The sequence below is a fragment of the Odocoileus virginianus genome, chromosome 13, assembly GCF_023699985.2.
Source record: "Odocoileus virginianus isolate 20LAN1187 ecotype Illinois chromosome 13, Ovbor_1.2, whole genome shotgun sequence".
NCBI lineage: Eukaryota > Metazoa > Chordata > Mammalia > Artiodactyla > Cervidae > Odocoileus > Odocoileus virginianus.
In genome coordinates, this window is record NC_069686.1 from 56,913,686 (window position 1) to 56,935,956 (window position 22,271).

General features: G+C 34.3%; 1 protein-coding gene and 1 pseudogene across 4 annotated transcripts in view; one reads left to right on the forward strand and one right to left on the reverse strand.

Annotated features, from left to right (window-relative positions):
• Positions 1–22,271, forward strand: part of DPP10 (dipeptidyl peptidase like 10) — a 1,494,592-nt gene that overhangs the window by 1,102,044 nt on the left and 370,277 nt on the right. The gene's annotated exons all lie outside the window — the stretch shown is intronic.
• LOC110136504 (mitochondrial import inner membrane translocase subunit Tim17-A-like) lies at positions 1,000–20,361 on the reverse strand (annotated as a pseudogene).

Below are 22,271 nucleotides of genomic sequence, written 5' to 3' on the forward strand. Positions count from 1 at the left end.
CATACATGCTTAGTCACACATGTGCGTAATATGCTCACACAACACACAAACTAAATCCCACATGAAATAACTCATTAAAAAATCAGCAGGGAATAGGCTGTGAAACTTGCTATTATGTTAGGATTTATTGAACTGAACTGCCACATTTTAATATGGCAAACTGAGGGACACACGAAATTTTTAATGAAAAGTTTATGTCAATATGAGAATAATGACATTTGAAGTGTTGATTTTTGGCCTCTTAGTAAGGATCATTATATAGAACAATTTGTACCCTCACAGAGCCTTGCGAAACAGAAATTACAACCCTTAGCAGTCAGGAGAGATTACAAATATAAACTGAGATAACAGAGTCAGGGCCTTATTTGAATGCTGTGTTCCAGGTTCACTAAATGGATGTTGGAAGAATTTGGGAAAAAAAAGGAGAATCAGGAAAATTATGTAAAGAAAAATTAAATATAAATTTATATGTCTTTTAAAAAATAATTAGAAGATGGTAAGGAAAGACTAACTTTACTTTCAAATTAAATTATTCTAAAATAAGGTTTTTTGTGCTTGTTTGTTTTTTAAAAAAAGAGCAATTTCCAGGAGGTTTTTGTTTGTTTGTTTATTTTTTTATTGTTTGTCTCCAGTAAAGAATCCCGTGGGCTACAGTCCACGGGGTCACAAAGAGTCGGACACGACTGAGCGACTTCACTTTTCACTTTAACAGGACAAAACCAGGCAGAGAAGTCTCCAAGGAAACACTTAAACACTTCATTGCTGTTTGCCATTTGGTCTTTCACCTTCTAAGCTCTTATTGTATTTCCTTTTAAAGATTTAAAACATTTATTTCAATCACAAATGCCATCTAAGTGTGAATAAATAAGTGTATTATCTTTTAAGACCTCCCTGCTTCATGTTCCTTTAAAGAGAAGAGGTGCTAAATGTCTCTTCATAGCCTATTTGGCCATAATTGTCCCACCTGTGGTTTAAAAAAATAGATCTGAAGTCCTTTCCTCATTTCATTAAAGAAATCCTGGGAAAGAAGTCCTGTTGATACTGTCAATAGTCTCCAAAATGTAAAGATAGTAGCTGGGCTGAAGGCAACTTGGATGGGCCTTCAGCTATCACAGCACCATTAGGAAGTGGTGCAGAGGCAAATCTTGCCAACAAGATACCAGCTCCTTCCACTAAAGCCAGGAGAATGACACCCATTGCTGCTGACCCAACCATGGTTAATAGTACCTTTCTTGCTGCCATCATGGTTCTTGTGAAAGCATCACTCCTGATGGAGTTCTAGGGATCTTCTTTCTCTCTGACTTGAACCATATTATAGTCAATTATGGAAAGCAGACCTCTCCCAACTGCAAAGCTATCTCCCAACTGCAGAGCCCTGCTTTTAATAGTTGTCAAACTGCTTCCTAGCCTGTGGTTTACTCCCAGCAGAGAATTGTGGAAACCTTTGCTTGCTCGAAAGATACCACCATCCATGCTTCTCATTTTGAGGTTTCCCCTGCACTCATCCACAATTCTCTAGGGGTAGGGCGGGCCCACAAACTCTTCTATCTTGACTTCATGGTTAAAATATGTTTTTAAATTCAGTTTAATCTAGGGACACTGTTGATTAAATTTTAGATAACTGTTTGGTATCTGATTGAGATAATGAAAACACAAGACAGATTTACTGATCGCTATTTTGTACTGTGTGAATTTAGAGCATAGTCAATTTTAAAGGTCTGCGAGTTAGAAAGCACTACCTCTCTACTACTACAACTAAAACCTTTTTGACTTTAATTTTATCTTTGTTCAAAGAATTAACATCCTTTTAAAAGTTCTTCAATCACAGAATGAAATTATTTTTAGAGAAAAGTTAGCTCCTTTAGGTTTTACTTAAAAGATAGATTCTTAAACTATTAGATATCAGTTAAGGTCTGTACATTTTATTGAATATACATGTGTTGGATTAATTAAATGTAAAATGTGACAAATCTAGATTGAAGGGAAAGAAACCTCACTAAGTAGAGTTGTTGCAACCTAGTGTGTACTTCAGGGCTTCCCTGGTGGCTCAGTGGTAAGAATCTGCCAGTGCAGGAATAAGGGGTTGGATTCCTGGGTCAGGAAGATTCCCTGGAAAAGGAAATGGCAAGCTACTCCAGTGTTCTTGCCTGGAACATCTCGTGGACAGAGAAGCCTGTTGGGCTGCAGTCCATGGAGTCACAAAAGAGTCAGATATGACTTAGTGACTAAACAACAACAAACAAGTGTGTACTTTAATTGGGAATTTTCAAAATATGAAATTTTTTATCACTGCAGCAAGCAAACAGAATCCTTATTTATACAAGTCCTCTTTTCTAAAGAAGAATTTTGAATTTGACTGTCTACTCACAAACAAAAAGAGAGGCTTTATGTTTTGTCCTTTGATATAATGTGGTTATTAGATGTTTGATTTTCAAACTTTATAGAAGAATCTGTTTGGGGGCAGACAGGTTGGTAAATCTGTTTCTGTAGCCAAGAATATGAGTAAAATCCAAGCTCTCATATTGGTGAACTTCATTTATCATCCTGTCACTGCACCATCTTTTTCCAGTTTCATCCTGGACCAAGATTTCATGGCACAGGATAATATTCTGGGCATCAAACCATAGCATATGAACAAGTGGATGGCCCAAATGTTTGAAAGCATAAATGTACCTCTCTTCCTGGGCACTCGTTGAGAGGGTTGAAGCCCATTAGTTGTAATTGCAGTTCAGACTAGAAGAAGAAACTGTGTCCAGATGAGAAAAAATTTAAATGTTTGTGTGAATTTGGATTTTAATAGCTTCTGTCACATTCCATCACTGTTTGTTTGAGTATTTCCCCAATCTGCTCTTCCAACACTGAGGCCATTTCTGCATGCTTCTTTACAGCACTCATTGTTTTCAAAATGTGGCATTCTCTCCTTTCCAGTCTCAGTAGTTATGTTTGCAATTTAATATTAACAAGTGGTCAGTAAAAATATAGATCCCTATGAGCTTAAGTTCTGAAATAATAATTATAATATAATAATAATAATAATAATAATATAGTATAATATTTGCTCTGTGATCCCATGGACTGTAACCAGCCAGGCTCTTCTGTCCATGGAATTCTTCAGGTAAGAATACTGGAGTGGGTAGCCATTTCCTTCTCCAGGGGATCTTCCCAACCCAGGGATCGAACTGGGGTCTCTTGCATTGCGGACAGATTCTTTACCATCTGAGCCACGAGAGAAGTCCAATATTTAGTTACTTTTACATTTTATTTACTTCTAAATTTTTCTTTCCTTTTTGTTCTCACTGATCTGAAGGTTTATCTCAGTCTTAGTTAAAATTTTATTCTTTTCAAAATTAAGTATTGGGAATTCTCTGGTGATCCTGTGGTTAAGATGCTGCACTTTCACTGCCATGAACCTGGGTTTGATCCGTGGTCAGGGAACTAAGATCCTACAAGCCATATGATGTGGCCAAAAAACAAACAAACAAACAAAAAGCCCCTAATTAATGTTGATTGTGTTGATTAATTTCTAAACCCAAAGGAGCCTAAAGTATAAAATTTTTGCATAAAGAAAGTACATGGAAGGAGGTTTATAGTGTTGAGCCATGAGTGAGTAATAAATACGGTGTGTCAATGACACTGTTGAGAACACTACCATCATGGGAGGAAGAGCATGCCTCACATAAGGCAAAGCTGCTGGTCTTCCAGTGGCACATTCAGCACTGAGACAGGGTGTATCAGGGAGGCGGAGTACAGCAGACTTTGAGAAGCATGTTAATAACACACTACGGAGAAATATTTAGGGCGGGTACCTGCTGTGAGACTGGGATGTGCACTTTGGTACCGTCCTTAAGTGTTGGCACAGCCGTGCTGTTTGTATCTAGCTGTTTAAGACATTGACGACAAACCAGTGAATCCTACTAGGGGACAAAACAAAGGATGCAGATCAAAGTTAAAAAATTATTTCAGATATTATTGCTGGTTGCTTACAGTTATGGGTTATTCTATCACCAATTTAGAATATACTATACATATATATATATATATATATATAAAATACATATCTGTTCATTTCACTTTTTATAATGTTATATCAATATATTAGTCCACCATAATTCCTCCCAGAACAGTTTTCTTTCTTACTATTTTGTTGTTCTTATGACATATCACTGCGATTATTGTTAATTAATTAAACAAGGAAGTCCTTAGACTACAGTGTCTCTAAAGTTTTGGATGCCTGCTAAGCAAACCAAAAGCTAAGCCAGAATCAATGCACCAAAATCCGAAAAAACAAAACTAAAGAACAACCGATCACAAACTGCCTGCTAGGATTTTCCAAATAAGTCAACTGTTTAAGCTATAACCAATCAAATAATATATTTGTTTTTCTTCTGTGTCTTCTCTATTAAAATCTTTTCCCTAGCTTCTGTCAGCAGGGAGCTCCTAAGCATTTTTGGTTTGACATTGTCCAATTTGAATTGGACCTTAAATAGACCTTTGGGGAAAAAAAAAAAAATGTGCCTCAGTTTACCTTTTAACACTTCTTATATCTCTAAAACAAGAGGAAGCTTTTCCTGAGAGCTTCCAACCTTTTCTCTTTCACCTGGGACATAGAACTCTCAGACTGATTTTGTTTTATAAATTACAAATGTCTTATGAGTGTTGGTGGCTATCTGATATTGTAATAGAACTCGAGCATTGATATTTATTTTGGTTGGCATGTCCAATTTATGAAATTCAAATTTTATTTTCATAACCTGGCTTACAATGGGTATATTAAGTGAACACAAATTTTAGAGGCTTTTTGGCTTAGTAGACTCAATTAATAGAAAAGGACAACTGTTTAGTTATCAAAAGCTGTGAGAGTTTAGAGTGGGGAAGAAGAAAATATGCCTTTCTCCTTAAAAATTACTTTATTAATGCCTTGGTAGTCTCCTAGATGACATCACTTACTCCTATTTCATTTATTCTCTTTGTATATCTCCTTTGGCTTTCCTAAAACAGTACAGTTAATTTTATAGACGGAATTCCTAATTTTGAGTCCCAAGAATGGCAGTGCCAAAGAATCTTCAAACTACTGCAAATTGTACTCATTCACATGCTAGCAAAGTAATTCTCAAAGTTTTTCAACACTCAAAAGTTTTCAAAGGCTTCAACACTGTGTGAAGCGAGAACTCCCAGATGTTCAAGCTGGATTAGAAAAGGTAGAGGAACCAGCAATCAAATTGCCAACATCCATTAGATCATAGAAAAAGCAAGAGAATTCCAGAAAAACCTCTACTTCTGCTTCATTGACTACATTAAAGCCTTTGACTGAGTGGATCACAACAAACTGTGGAAAATTATTTAAGAAATGGGAAAACAAGACCACCTTACCTGTCTCTGGAGAAATCTGTATACAGGTCAAGAAGCAACAGTTAGAACTGGACATGGAAAAGTGGGCTGGTTCAAAATTGGGAAAGGAGTACGTCAAGGCTGCGTATTGTTACCTTGCTTATTTAACTTATGTGCAGAGTACATTATGTGAAATGCCAGACTGGATGAAGCATAAGCCAGAATCAAGGTTACAGAGGAAAATATCAATAACATTAAATGAGCAGATGACACCACCTTTATGGCAGAAAGCAAAGATGAACTAAAGAGCCTCTTGATGAAAGTGAAAGAGGAGAGTGAAAAAGTTGGTTTAAAACTCAACATTAAAGAAACAAAGATCAAGACATCTGGTCCCATCACTTCATGACAAATAGATGGGGAAACAATGGAAACAGTGACAGACTATTTTCTTGGGCTCCAAAATCAGTGCAGATGGTGATTGCAGCCATGAAATTAAAAGCCAGTTGCTCCTTGGAAGAAAAGGCATGACAAACCTAGACAACATATTACTTTGCCAACAAAGGTACATCTAGTCAAAGCTATAGTTTTTCCAGTAATCATGTATGGATGTGACAGTTGGACCGTAAAGAAGGCTGACCACTGAAGGGTTGATGCTTTTAAACTGTGGTGTTGGAAAAGGCTTTTGGGAGTCCCTTGGACTGGAAGGAGATCAAACCTGTCAATCCTAAAGGAAATCAGTCCTGACTATTCATTGGAAGAACTGATGCTGAAGCTGAAGCTCCCGTTCTTTGGCTACCTGATGCTTAGAGTCAACTCATTAGAAAAGACCCTGAAGCTGGGAAAGTTTGAAGGCAGGAAGGCAAAACAGAGGACAAAACGGTTGGATGGCATCACTAACTCAGTGGACATGCATTTGAGCAAGCTCTGGGAGATTGTGAAGGACAGGGAAGCCTGGAGTGCTGCAATCCATGAGGTCCCACAGAGGTGGACGTGAATGAGTGATTGAACAACAAACTAATTTCATATGTTCTTTAAAATAGTATTGGGCAGTGCAATGACCTGGCTTTTCAGTGTTTCTTCCCACCACTGCTTTCAGGAAGTTTTCAATCTTACACCTTGAAAACCACTTTCAGTTCTGACAATGGACTACCGCTAGTTCAAGTTTTATGATTTTATTCATATTGTCTCTATTATCCTCCTATTACAGTGGGACAGTTTTCTGGCATTCTTTGAAGCTTTAATGAAACCTGTTTTCTTTCTCTTTCAAATTCTTCTTGGAGTTTACTTCTGACCTGAGATACGTATTCTTTTTATGTGCTTACTTAATGCTTATGTATTTAATAATAGTTGCCTTTTAGATTTTTTTCATTAACTTACTTCTCCCAACCACCCTATTGACTAAACAACTGTAATTATTATCAGCCTCTTCTTAAATACATAAGGAAACTGAAGCAAAAACGAAAAAAACAAAAACCCGCAAAACTCGTACTTGCTTAATGTCTCACAGCTAAGTGATAGAATGAATTTTGAAGACAGATGGTCTAGTATATATACCACTGCTATCCAACAAAAATCTGAGTAGAAATGTGATCTAATTCATAAATTTTCTAAAGAAAACATTGAAACACATTGAAAAAGTTAACAGAAACTGGTGAAATTAATTGTATTAATTTATTTTGTTTAATACAATATATCCCAAATAACATTTTGACATGGAATCAGTATTAAAAATCAATATTAAAAATGAGGTGTCTTATAATTTTATACTGTCTTCAAAATGTATTATATATTTTATAGTTAAAGTATATCTCAATTTGGCCTAGAGTTTTACATTAAATGTGAATAATTGCTACCTTTAGTTGATACTGAATGACTTTACTCTTAATCACTGTACTCTTTGTACTGAAACAGTTTTATTTGCCTATATCCCCCACTAAACTCTGAATTAAATGAGTGAGGATGTTTTGTATCTTTAGTACATAGACTAGATATTGCCTGATGTATAATAGAAACAATGACTATTTATTGAATTTTGTTGCTGAAGTACATTGTTAAATTGAAATTTCAAGAAATTCAAAATACTTGATTAAATGTATACATTTGCCACTCTTGAGCTGATCATGAGAGAAAATTGAGAAGATATCCAGGAAAATGGTTGCGTCAGGAACAACAGGATATACTCAAGGTTCCATTTTAAGAATATTATTATTATAATATTATTATTATATATGATAATATTATAATGATAATATAACACTATTATTATATATAATGATAATATAATATTGTTATTATAATATTATTTTATCATGTTTGGTAAAATCATGAGCGGAATCATGCTGCATGCATTGTAGATGCCTAATAAATCATTTCTAATTTGACTTTTTTTTTTTTAGCCAGCACTAGTAACCTCAACTCCTACAGGTGTTTATTATTTATTTCAAATCCTATCCAACTTGCCATTAGTTTGGACAAGCTGGGACAGTTTCTCAAAATGAACTCCATTATAGTGAAATCGTTCCATCTGTTTTCCCCAAATGAAGGCAGTTTCCCTTGATGCTAGTCAAAGAGTGAGGGCTCCTTGACTCAGAACCAGATGCAAGCTTAATACCAGCCTTCCATTTCAGCTCAATTACATTCTTGGCAGCCTATGAGACTCATGGGGTAAACTTTTTATAACAATTATCAATATCAGCCAATTTTTCAGAATGGGCAAGAATAAACTTCAATAGCTCCAAGATGAGTTTTCAGTGTTCCAAAGGTTCTGCCTGGCTGACTGCCATGGAGAATAATGTAGGAGCATAAAGAGTGCAGTTTTATGCAACATTCTAGAAAACAGCTAACTTTATGTTTACTTGCATTCCAAAGATTTTATCAAGCTAAATTAACTATTTAATGCTCTCTTTTTTAGTACAGTTTGTGTGTGTGTGTGTGAGATAAGGAAAATGATTATTTTCCTGTGATATTTTATATATGAATCTGTAGCTGTATGTGTGTGTGTATGAATATTTTCTAGCAATGCTTGGAGACTGGCCTATCATTGACTCTCTTATAAAACTATTGTGGAACAAAGAGAGAGAGAGTATTCTACTGATGGGCTATAGGCTCAAAAATAACCTGAAACTTTGAAATTCTCTGTAGACTGGTATGTGTTTGGGGGGGCTGAAATTTTGTTAGCAGTAGAATTGGAATTTAAGTTAATCTGAAATATAAAGTCCTTGAACACAAGAATGGCTAAATTCTGTCATTATTTAGCATTCTTTTGTCTTATAGACATCAGATACATCATTATACAAGGAACTATTAATGCCCATAATCATAAAAGTGAAATTCTTTTTTTTTTAAATTATAATAGGGCATCTAGATTTATCTCAAGGTTTAAATGAAAACTTCCGTTTCCTCAGAAATCTAAATTTTAGCACCATGATGCTCTAAAAATGAAAGCAAATATTTTCTATAAAATAGAAGAGGGGAAGAAGTTATAACTGTCTTCTTGCCTCTGAGCAAGGCTCTAATGGGTTCAACACATGGAAGCAGTAATTTAAAAAAGCACCAGAGACCACGTGGACTTGGCTTCTTAGGAATTCAACAAAGACTCTGAAAGCATAAGAAATAACAATACTTCAACAATGACTTTTGAACTAGTGACTTCTCACATAAGTAATCTTTAACTTGGTTTATACAACCATGCATGCGTGCATGCTCAGTCATGCAGCCGTGTCCAACTCTTTGTGACCCCATGGCCTATAGCCCACCAGGCTCCTCTGGGATTTTCCAGGCAAGAATACTGGAGTGACTTGCCATTTCCTTCAACTTCGTATTGCATAAAAGAATATCTTATAGCCATTACAAAAGGGTAAAATTGTATTAAAGGATTTACAATAACCTTTTAATAAATAGATTTATAATTGACATAAAAATTCATCAAGTCTGATTTAAAATGTTTACTGCAAAAAGATAGAGCTAGCTATATTGTCTTTTTAAGTGTTTTCTAGAGAAACAAGGCCAATTTTCTGTCTATTATCTATCTATTTAGAGAGAAGAAGAGAGAAGGAGGGAAATGGAGAGATAGAGATAGAGAACCAGGAATACTAGTGGGTATCATTCAGGCTCAGTCTGATGTGGCAAGAACCAGGAGGACTAATATCTGAGGGCAGGGAAAGAGACACCCCAACTCAAACAAAAGGAACAAATCCACTCTTCTCTTGCTTTTTTGTTCTATTTAGACCCTCAATGGACTAGATACTACCCACCTGCATTTGTGGTCTTTATTCAGTCTCTCTCAAATGCTAATCTCTTCCAGAGGCACGCTCACAGACATATGAAGAAATAATGTTCTACCACCCATTTGACAATCCCTTCACCCAGTCAAGGTAACACAAAGTGAGCTATCTCAAGAATGCATAGAACTTTAATTTCCTTTTTAACATTTCCATTCATTTCTAAAATACATTGTGTTACTGTTTAAGTCATAAATGCAGGATGAGTAGAAGACACCAAGATCTATAACCCCACCTAGATGATGATTGTTTGGCAGAATCTGTTTGATGTAACTATTTTGAAACCTTGGGGTCTATTAAGGCTTGTAACTTCCAGGAGGAGGTTTGGATAGCAAATTATAGATAATATCAGTCAGTTTCAACTCTTAGCGCAGTACCAGCTACCTGTCTCTCACACCTCAAGCTGGGGCAGAAAGCAGTGCATATATTCCAGGAGAATCTTGCAGAAGACAGAGTGAACAAAATGGACCCTATCTTCCAACACTTAGTGATCAGTGTTCTTATTACTGACTGTTGCTTCTGATCATAGAGGTACAGACAAAGAAGTGGGGTCATTGTCATACCTACCCCTAGTTTTGCAGGCTCCCCTTCTTTTGGCTGAAGTGACTTCCAGTGATATTTAAAGGGCTAGCATCTTCCACCCTTGCCTTTTCTTTTCATTCTTTTATTTTTTTCCCCCTCCATGTTGGGAGCCAGACATTCAAGACTGACATCTTCATTCCCTGGGGAAAGCACAGAATCAGAAAAGATCAGAAAAACTCATAAGCTTACACATCAGTGATCTTCAGCTCAGCTAGCCTACAACAACCAAAACCAAAAACAAAACCCCAGCAAACTCTGGGGAAGGAGGATAATCTGGTTTCCAGAATTATCACACTAATACATTTAAATGAATAATTACCAACAAAAGGTAAAAAGGCATAAAATGGGACAGGGAATTGTGACCTATTCAAAGGTAAATGAAAAGTAAACCAATAATAACTGTCCCTACAAAGAGAGAGTAGTAGCTGTTTCTGAAAAAGTCTTCTGGAAAATCAACTAGACAAAGATTTTTAAACAATTTTACACATACTCATACAGCTAATGGAAGACATGGGAAATGTGAAAAAGGTAATATATAAACAAAATATAAATATCAATAAGAAGACAGAAGACATACAAAGAAACCAAACTGAAATTCTGGAGCTGAAAAGTAAAATAATTGAAATGCAAATTTTTTCAATAATATTATCAGCAAATTTCTTACCAGATGAATTGGAGGCCAGAAGGCAGTAGGGTGATATATTCAAAGAGCCAAAATATTTTTTTCAAAAGCTCAACAAAAAGTCAACATCCAGAAAAACCATCCTTCAAAGGTGAGAGTGACATTAAGACATCCCCAGGTAAATAAAAGCTAAAAGAACACAATAGTGTTAAAATGTTTTGCAATAAATTCTAAAAGAGAGTCATACATGTTGAAATGAATGGACACTGGATGTAACTCAAAGCTGTAAGAAGAAATAAAGATTTCAATAAAGGTAAATACATAGAATATTATAAAATCTATAGTTATTGGAGCAGTTGTTTGTAACTTCATTTTTTTTTTGTTGTTTTCTACATGATATAGCAGGTTAATACATTTAAAAATAATGTATTACTCTAAAAGCTAATATTATTGTAATCTGGCTTGTAAGTCCACATCTTATTTTTGACATAATTTAAGATACTAATGCATTAAAATAGTTTGTTTCTGGACACACAATATGTAAATATATAATTTTGTGACATCAACAACTAAAAGTGGGGAAGTAAAGCTATATAGAAGCAGCAATTTGTATGTTATTGAAATTAAGCTAGTATAAATTCATATTGACTGATATAACTTTAAGGATGCTAAATGTACACCCCACAGTGACTGCAAAGAATTAGCTACAGAATATACACAAAAGGAAATGAGAAAGATATTTAAATATTTCACTATAACATATCAACTAAACTCAAAAGAAGATTAATGCAGGGAATGAAGAACAACAAAAATAATGAGCCTCATAGACCAAAAATACACACAAAATGACAGGAGTCTTTTCTTATCAGTAAAAAATGTTATAATTTAAATTACTAATTAAATGTAAATCAATTAAATTCTGAAAGAAAAGATTATCAAAATGGATAAAAGTGTATAATCAGTATATTCTATCTATAGCAGACTTACTTTCAATGCAAAGACAAGATGTTAAAGCCAAAAGATAGAAGATATTTCATGCAAATAGTAACCAAAAGAGAGCATCTGTGACTCTACTAATATTTAAAATATACTTTAAATCAAAAAAGTTTGCAAAAGACAACATTGTATATTAACAGATGGCTCAATTCAAGAAGATACAATAATTATAAACATTTATACGTGTAATAATAGACAATCAAAATATATGAAGTAAAAATCGACAGATTTAAAAGAAATTAGGTATCTCTGCAATAATAACTGGAAACTTGAACATTCCACTCACAACAATGGATTGAAAAACCAAATAGAAGATAAATAAAGAAATAGAATACTAGAACAACATAGTCACCCACCTACCTCTAACAGAGAGAACAGTCTACCCAAAAATAAGAGAATGATGTTCTATTCAAATGTAGATAGGACATGTTTCAAAATAGTCTATATGTTAGTTCACAAATTTAATCTCAATGGATTTTAAAATGTAGATGCCATACAAAATATGTTCTGTGATCACAATGGGACAAAGTTAAAAAATCAATAACAGAAGAAACACTTTAAAATTCACAAATCTGTGGAAATGAGACAACACATTCTTTAAAAATTAATGGAACAAGGAAAAAATCACAAGGGAAAGTAAAATAAACTTAGATATAAATTAAGATGAGAATATCTCTAAAATATATTGGGGACAGTGAAAGCAGTGCTGGGGAGAAATTTATAAATGTCAGCAGTTACATTAAGAAAGAAGAAAGCTTTCAGATCAATAACCTGATTTTATAACTTAATAAACTAGAAAAAGAAGAAAAAACTAAACTCAAAGCTAGAAGAAGGAAGGAGATAATATAAGAACAGAGATAAAATAGATAATAGAAAAACTAAAACATTGAAACAAAAATTTATTCTTCAAAAATATCAATGAAATGGACAAATCTTTAAATAGTTGGACTGTTAGAAAGAGAAAAATAGAGAAAACATTCAAATCACTAAAATCAAAATAGAGGTGGGGACATTACTAGTGGTTCTACAGAAATGAAAAAGGATTTAAGAGAATAGTGTGAGCATCAACAATTTGGATAATGTGCAAGTTCCTAGAAACATAAAACATACCATTAGTAAATGATGAAGGAAAAAGAAAAAAACAAACCAACCTGAATAGAGCTATAACCAGTAAGAGCAAGCCTGTACTGAATATCTCCTAATCTCCTTAGAAGCTCTGAATCTAATTGTTTCAATGGTCAACTCTATCAAATTTTAAAGAAGAAATATCAAGGGATCTTAAAGAAATTAAAGAAAATATGAATAAATGGAAAGATATACCATATTCAGGGGTGAGAAAACTTAATATTGTTAAGATTTTAGTGCTACCCAAAAGGATCTACAGATTCAAAGAAACCCCTATGAAAATTCCAGTAATAACTTTTTTGCAGAGTAGAAAACCCCATTTTTAATTTCACATGGAGTCAAAGGGACTGTGCATAGCCAAAATGGTCCAAGAAAAGGAGGACAAATTTTGAGGACCCAGATTTCCAGATTTCAAAGCTTACTATAAAGCTATGGTAGTCAAAACAGTGTGATACTGGCACAATGACAGACATACATTATAACAATGGAATAAAATAGAGAATCCAGAAATAAACCTTAACACATTGATCAAATGATTTTTGATGAGAGATATTCATTGGAGAAAGGACTTTTTAATTTTTTTTCTTTGACAAATGATGCTGGGCAAATTGCATATCACCACACAAAAATAGTGAAGTTGGACATTTACCTAAAACCGTACACAAAAATTAACTCAAAATGGAACCATGACCTAAATTGAAAACTTAACTCTAAAAAATCTTAGAAGGAAACAGAGCAGAAAAGCTTCTCAACATTGCATTTGGCAATGATTCATGTGTGTGTGCGTGCATGTGTGTGTGTGTGTAAGACACCAAAATCACAGATAACCAAAGGAAAAACAGAAAATTTGGGGCTCATGAAAAAAATGTTTACATCAAAAGACACAACCAGTAGAGTAAAAGGCAGTCCACAGATTTGGAGAAAACATTTGAAAATCATGTATCTGATAAGGGATACCCAGAATGTTTAAAGAACTCCTAAAACTCAACCACAAAAACAACAAACAGTATGCCATATAACTTTTTATTTTTATTTTACTGACTGAATTTTAGTTGCCATTTTCTCCCCTTCATATTTCCAAGAAACATGGATAACACTTGACAAATGGTTGTTTGACTACTCTAACCATACATTGAAAAACTGCACTTTTTTTTTTATCAGAATACTTTAATAAGAACACAAATAGTGATTGTTTTCTCTATTATATCTGCATCTGTAAACACAGTCATCTACTAGCTTGTCATATTTGTGCTTCCAGCTGTGCACCAGGGCAAATGTTATGAGGATGAAATGCAGGTGATTAGGGGCAGGATTTGCAGATGGGGCTCCTATCCGCTTAATGATGTGAAAAATGTCATATTAGGAAGAGGACAGGAAGGTTCATGTTTTTGAAGCAGAAAGATAATTTTCAATGCAAGGAATCTCATGCTTTCTATAAGATCATGGGAGATAAAAAAGGTGATATAAAATGCTTATTTCATTTATAAAATGTTCTCTCTGATTCTTTCACTTTAAACTTGGAGAAACAAAGTGACAGCTCTTGTGTTTTGTCAGGCCTAGACCTTTAGCTCTTGTATAAAAGTTAGCAAGCAAGCTGCCATCTGTACAAACAGGTGGCTTGAATGATGTAGGGTATTAAAAACAAATCATTTTTGGAGGGATGACAAGGAATAGAAAATTTAAGAAGACCCAGAGTTCCTTTAATAAGATGAGAAGTGTGAATCATTGATTGTGTCAGTGTTAGAAGACAAAGTGTGGAAATATTTGTTGAAGAAGTCTCTGCATGGAACACATTTTCCCGTTGTGATTCTGTCATCAATGTGCTCACCCCAAGGAGCCGATGTCACCCTTGTGCCTTCACAAGAGACGTTAACAGGCCATCTTGGAAACTCTAGTAGGGAACATGACTTAATGCCAAACATAACTAAGGTATTGCTCACCCTTGACTTAATTATGACTTCATAGAGATTCTCCTGGCTTCATAATGAACTTCTTCAAACCTTTATGTTGTCAATTTTGCTCTCCGGACTACTTTTATAAAAAAAATCTGTAAAAATTACTGATAAAGCAACTAAACACTCTCACAAATCTGTATGTCTAATATTATATATTCAGTTTATTCATGATCTACTATGTGTATTAGTAGATGCATTAATAGAAGTAAGGATGGGAAGGTTCAAAGTAAAGAAGATGATGAATTACAGATTACAACCATAACACAGAAATGAACCATTTTTGTTTCAAAGATGATGAAGAGTTTAGCTTTATTTTGAATAGTCAGAACAAATATCAGGTAAATAGCACATATATTTCTTTTTTATTCCTCCAGCAGTTTCATTTTTATAGCCAAAATGAATCTAAAAATGTATTTTTAAAACTTTTTTAGCATCTCAGTCTTCTATTCTTTGGTCTTCTTTACCTTTCTTCTGATTTAGTTATTTTAATAAATATATCAAGGTAAAATTCATATAGTATAAAGTTCACACCTTTAAAGTACACATTTCATTGTCTTTTAATATATTCATAGAATTATCCAACCATTGCCCCTGTCTACTTCTAAAATATTTTCACTGCCCTTGGTACTCATTAGTACCTCTTCTCTTTTCCCTTTCATCCCTGGCAACCAGTAATCTACTTTCTATTTCTATGCATTTTCCTGTTCAGATATTTCTTGTACATTGAATTATACAATATGTGAGTCTTTTAGAAAAGCTTCTTTCAGGTAGATTGTTTCCAAGCTTCATCCCTCTTGTAGCATGTATCATCGGCTCCCCTATTGACAATGTTCCATTCTATGAATATATCACGTTTTGTTTATCTATTCATTAATTTATCACATTGAGTTGTTTCCACTCATCATTGGCTTTAGACCTTAATATCCTTTTATAGCTTATATTATTCAGTAAGTAATTAACCCTTGTAACGTTTTTATTCTTGCATCGTCCTCATAGAATGTATATGATAATTATATAAATGCACAAAGTTGAAAGATTTAGACATTAATTCAGTGAGACACATAAAATACCAACTATATATTCAGTTCTATTATAAGTAATGTGATAAATAAGAAAATATGAATACTTCATTTTAGGAAGAGTATTTGTACTTTTTAATGATTAAGGCAATATCTGATAAGAATGGAATATAAGTCAAGTGGAGAATTTTTTTTAATGCTAGCTAAATCATCATAATCAGTATTGGTACCTCCATCATCAGCAAATTCAGGATCACTTATTGGCCACATACTCTCTACAAGATATTGCAATTTTTTGCATATATCATAGTATTTTATATTCAGACACCTATATGAGACTTTTTTCCTTAGTTCAAATGACAAGAGTAAGTTGCACATAGCTAATATAACCACTCCAAAAATTAAATATTTGGGAAGTAAAAAAGTGAGTTTTTATCTCAAATCTCTAAACCATACTTCATAAATATATGCATATATGCATGCCTAGAATATGTGTGTGTGTGTGTGTGTGTGTGTGTGAGTGTGCATATATATATATATATATATAAAATGGTTGGTTTAGTCACTCAGTCGTGTCTGCCAAGGTCCTCTGTCCATGGGATTTCCCAGGCAAGAATACTGGAGTGGGTTGCCATTCCCTTCTCCAGGGGATCTTCCTGACCCAGACCCAGGGAATAAACCCATGTCTCCTGCATTGCAGGTGGATTTCTTACCACTGAGCCATCAGGGAAACCCATATATTATATATATATAATATACACATATTTTTATATATTTATATTAATTTTATAGCTGAAGAGGATTTTTGGAGCGACAGACTTTGAACTTAGCCATGGTGTTTAACATTCACATTTGGTTAATCATGCTCAGAGTTGGGTTGAGGTCAGTAGTTTGAGGAAAACAATTACAGTGATAAAAAGCATCCTTACCACCGCAGTGGTGTTATAGCACTAAATGATTGATTTTAAAGAGTATGTGTAGGTTTTATCCTTATTGGAAAGACTAATTTGTAATTCAGTCCATTCTTTGGCAAGTCTGAAGTCTCTTAACAACTCAACAGGAGACATAAAACATTGATGGAGTTTTGTGATTCTTCCAGGACATACATCTACATCTCCTCAGCAGTCTCAGATCAGGCTGCTGCCAACATGTTTTCTCCCGCTCTCAGTAGAACATATCTCTGACTACACATCCTGGCAAACCCATTCAGTCCTCCTGGTCAGCTTCCCTAGTGGACCACAACAATCTTGTGCTTTCAGGCAAAATCATTTTCCTCTAAGGCAAGTGTGACTCAGGAATATGGCAAGGCCCCAAATAAATTGGAAAATATTCTCAGAATTTTAACAATTATTAAAAATATTTCCTTTAATGGCCCCATTCTTCTGCAACCAAGTACCTGTTTTACACAGACACACACACATTTATAATCAACTGTGCTGCACTTTCCTGCATGATAAAATGTCATCTTATGGTAAGTTTGCAGAGGCATTGTTTTTGTTGTAAATAATACCCTTCAAAAATAAAATGTTTACCTCAATTCATATATACTGTATAGTAGATTTGTTGTCTATTTTACCGATCCAGTCTTGACCCTTTCCTGGCATCCACAAAACAATTTCTCCTTTAAAAAAATAAATACACACCCAAACTTCAGCATTAGTGAACATGAGATTTAGTCCTATGCTTGTTAGTACATCACACAGCCTTAACACCCAGGGCAAGAATGTTTCCCTGGTCCAATGAGGGCCAAAAGGATAATGAATCTCTTATTGAGAATCCTAGAAGAAGAATCTTAATTTTTCCTGTTGGGCTTGAAAGTGAGAGACCATAAGATTTTACTGATACTTGGATCATGAAGGGAAAGCCTATTGGAATGAAGCATCTGAAAAAGACCAGACAAAACTGTAGGATACTGCCCACGCCTAGATGATATCATTTGAATCTCTGCAGCAGTGGAAACCTAGAATCACAGACAATACAATTGTGTGTTTTTTTTTTTTTTTTTGAGTTAAATCCATTAGGGTTGGGGCCTCCAATGCTTGAAACTGAAATAAGCCTCTACTTTTCTCCCAGTTCCTACCCTGATGTGTAAAATGGTAACAATAACATATTTCTGTGTTCTTATTGATGTCTTCTTATAAGAATATAAATTTGTATAGGAACTGTTTATAGTTAGGTAAATTTCGCCTTTAGGCTTATTACAGAATATAATTAATTCCATTATACAACTTGGACTCATCAGCATTTTTTGTTAATCAATTGAGTTTTTCTAATGAACTTTAATGCTATTAAAAAAACAAACAAACTAAATATGCTTGAGAAGTTATTTCAAACAAACTTAAAAACCAGACTTATTGCCCATGGTTATTGCCTCTTCTATAAACCTACCCATAGAATTAACAACAGTTTTCTTACATTAGTAAGCATCCTATATTCCCAGAGTCCGATTGTCTGTCAGCAAGTGAATTTTTAAGCAGTGTTCTAGTCACTTATTTCAGTGTTGTTCAAAGTTGTTTCTGTTTAAAGCAATGCAATACTTCCATTTTACTCCACTAAATTAATTTCCTATTCAATTAAGTCTAATGGTTCAATTATATACTTCTTTAGTGCAGTGATCAATTTTAATCTCTGGAGATTTAACTGAAAATGCAGAAATTGATAAAGGTTTGTCATTATGCATTTGAAAAGTCACAGCATCTGTTGTTTACATGTATTAATTAGTTGTACAAGAAAAAAATTCATCAGTGCTATTTTGTGAAACTATCTTCAGTGCTAAAATATCTACATTTACTTTATTATATTTTTTAATGTTTTCATTTTTTCTTTTCTTTATTTCCAACTATCATGCCCTAATTTATTTTTCTTTATATAATGTCCATTTGAATGGTAGCTATTAAACATTTGAAACAGCCAGTGGAGAATTTTTAATGGTAAGGTATAATGCCTAATTTATAATTTTAAGAGAAGCAAAAGGGATGTAAGCCCTGACTTATGTTGAGATCTCAACCCGCAAGTTTTGTAAGGAAACACATTAAAAGTTTCTGTTATTTTTCCTTGGTATGTTATCATTATACAAATTTTCTGTAATGAGTAAATATTACTTTATAATCAGAAAAGAAGCAAACAGTTACTGCCTTTAACATATGTCTTTTTCTTTTGTTATCTTGAGGGTTTTAATAATAAACATGACTGGAAAAACATTTTCATAGAATGAAAATCTGCCTGAGATAACTGGCACTAGATAGGGAAAGGTAACAGATTCATCTGTGCATTCAACTGGAAGACCAGTTTTAAGCTACTGCATCTTGATAAGAAGGACATAACCTTATCAAATATAGTAGAGAATAAGCATGTTTGTCAATGGAACAATGTCAGTTGTTAATGGAAATTGACTAAAGTACATGGACTGGTCACACAAGATCCAAGTAGTTAATATATACATATAGATATATACATGTAAATATAGAGAGATAGATATAGATATTTATATCTAAGTATAAATAGATATCTATCTATATCTAATCTATATGTATATATACAAATAGTGGATTTCAGAACTTTGAATGGCAGTCAGTGTTGTAAGATTAAAGCACAAATTGGATGTGTAAGGTTAATGTTCATTTTGAGTCTCTAATTTACAAGTTTGGTGTGAGATTATTTGATTTATTATTAAGTTAATTAAATGTCACTAGGCAATTTGAGACCATGTTATTAATGATGTTGAAATTAATATTAAAGTTAAAACCTTGAGAGAAAAGGAGGAGATGTTTAGAATTGAGGAAGGATAACTTGTAAAGGAATAACTGAATTGTCTGCAATTTTTCTCTGGTTGTTAACTCACATTTGTATATACATGAAGCCTGTGGATCACAGACAAAGAGAGTTTATTAGTCATAGCAACAGACAAACCATCACAGGGCAATGTGTTGAGGGCCAGATTATACCTTCTCATGCACTGAGGTGACTTACAGGAATGGAACCCTGTTGTAAGAAGGCTTTTCTCTGGCATAGAATTGCTAACGACTGCCCATCCACAAATGGACATTTGGAGGCTGTGGTCAGCCCAGTTTATTCTTTCTAGCTTAAGGAAAAATTGAGAGAAGCTTTGTGCTCAGATGTTCAGTCATGTCTGACTCTTTGAGACCCTCTGGACTGTATCCTACCAGGTTCCTCTGCCCATGGGATTCTTCTGACAAGAATACTAACATAGGGCGCTGTTTCCTCCTTCCGGGCATCTTTCCAACCCAGGGATTGACCCTTGTCTCTGATGTCTGCTGCCTTGGTAGGTGGATTCTTTACCACTTGAACCACCACCAGCCCAGAGACTGACTAAAACAAAAACGAAATTAGAGAAGAGAGGGGTGATTTCAGTGTTTTCACAGCCTGTTATTTTTATCTATATTTTGCAGTTTACATGTTACCTTAAAATAAGCTCTATTCTCTGTATGTGTCATCGTAGTGTAGACTTCTAGACCTTTCAGATGCTGGCTGACATTTATGTCCATTTCACATAAGATGCTTGGTGAAGGGAAGGCATGAGTCTGTCTGCTTTTTGCCTTCAAACTTCAGTAGATTGGACCACTCAAGCAGAGATAGTTGCATATATGAGTTTGACGTTAAGAAAGCTTTGGTAAAGCCCTAGTGATTTTTGAAAACTTTAACCGAAGAAAGTTAAGAACCATTTACAAGTGGTATTCATTTGCTATTGCTGTGCAAACAGACCTTCTAATAGGAAGAGGTATTTGAAATTTTGGAGAGCAGTATTGAAGTTTTCTCTCAGGTGAATATTTTGCAAATAATTGAAAAAATGAAATGATCATATAAGAAATGTTGCTATTCACATTTTAGCTACATATCAAAATAACATCGTTTAGTTGAGTGGCCATCAACTGTTCCATCTAGTCTGTAAAGGGCTCTTTATCACAGGAAGTGTCATTCATAGGATTGACATTTCCATATGAATTAATGATGATTACTCAGAATTACGACAACATTTAAATTAAGATGGCCTTTATTCTGATTACCTTTTAGGAAAATAACATATATTTTTTTACATCTGTCTTTATCCTATTTACCAGGAATTCAGATCCAATTTTAAGGTAAATATACCTCTCATGGCAGATTGGAAAACAAAAATTCTTTCAAGTGTATAGTTATTTGGGGATCCAAAAATAATTCTACTAGTGACATTGCAATGATCAGGAACTAATCTAACATTTCTACATATGGTAAGTAAAGGGAAAAATCTGTTCTTTGAATGAAGCCAACAACGCAGAAGTCATCAGATTTTTCTTTAAAGTTATCAGAGAGTCAATGTTTTAGGTTTTGTGAGGCATATACTGTGTGTTGCAGCTACTAAAATCTGCTACTGCAATGCAAATACAGTTACAATATATAATGAATAATCATGTAAATGAATAAGCATGGCTGTTGGAAAAATTTGATGCCCCCAGATCTAGATCACATCAATTGCCAGAGTTTGTCAAACACTGGTCTAGCATACAGAGGAAATATCTCCATCAGTATCTCTCTGTATAGTTTATATATAATTATTTCAAATATTTTATTTAACATCTTAATTAAATCAGTATCATAGGGCTTAGATTGATTAATGTTGACTTCAGTTTAGTTGAGTTCAGTCACTCAGTCGTGTCTGACTCTTTCTGACCCCATGAACCGCAGCACACCAGGCCTCAATGTCCATCACCAACTCCTGAACATCACCCAAACCCATGTCCATTGAGTCAGTGATGCCATCCAACCATCTCATCCTCTGACGTCCCCTTCTCCTCCTGCCCTCAATTTTTCCCAGGATCTGGGCCTTTTCAAATGAGTCAGCCCTTCGCATCAGGTAGCCAAAGTATTGGATCATGAACTCCTTACTGTCAAATTCAGACTTAAATAGAAGAAAGTAGGGAAAACCACTAGACCATTCAGGTATGACCTAAATCAAATCCCTTATGATTATACAGTGGAAGTGAGAAATAGATTTAAGGGACTAGATCTGATAGACAGAGTGCCTGATGAACTATGGACAGATGTTTGTGACATTGTACACGAGACAGGGATAAAGACAATCCCCAAGAAAAAGAAATGCCAAAAAGTAAAAATGGCTCTCTGAGGAGGCATTAGAAATAGCTGTGAAAAGAAGAGAAGCAAAAAACAAAGGAGAAAAGGAAAGATATAAACATCTGAATGCAGAGTTCCAAAGAATAGCAAGGAGAGATAAGAAAGCCTTCCTCAGTGATCAATGCAAACAAATAGAGGAAAACAATAGAATGGGAACGACTAGAGATCTCTTCAAGAACATTAGAGATACCAGGGGAACATTTCATGCAAAGATGAGCTTAATAAAGGACAGAAA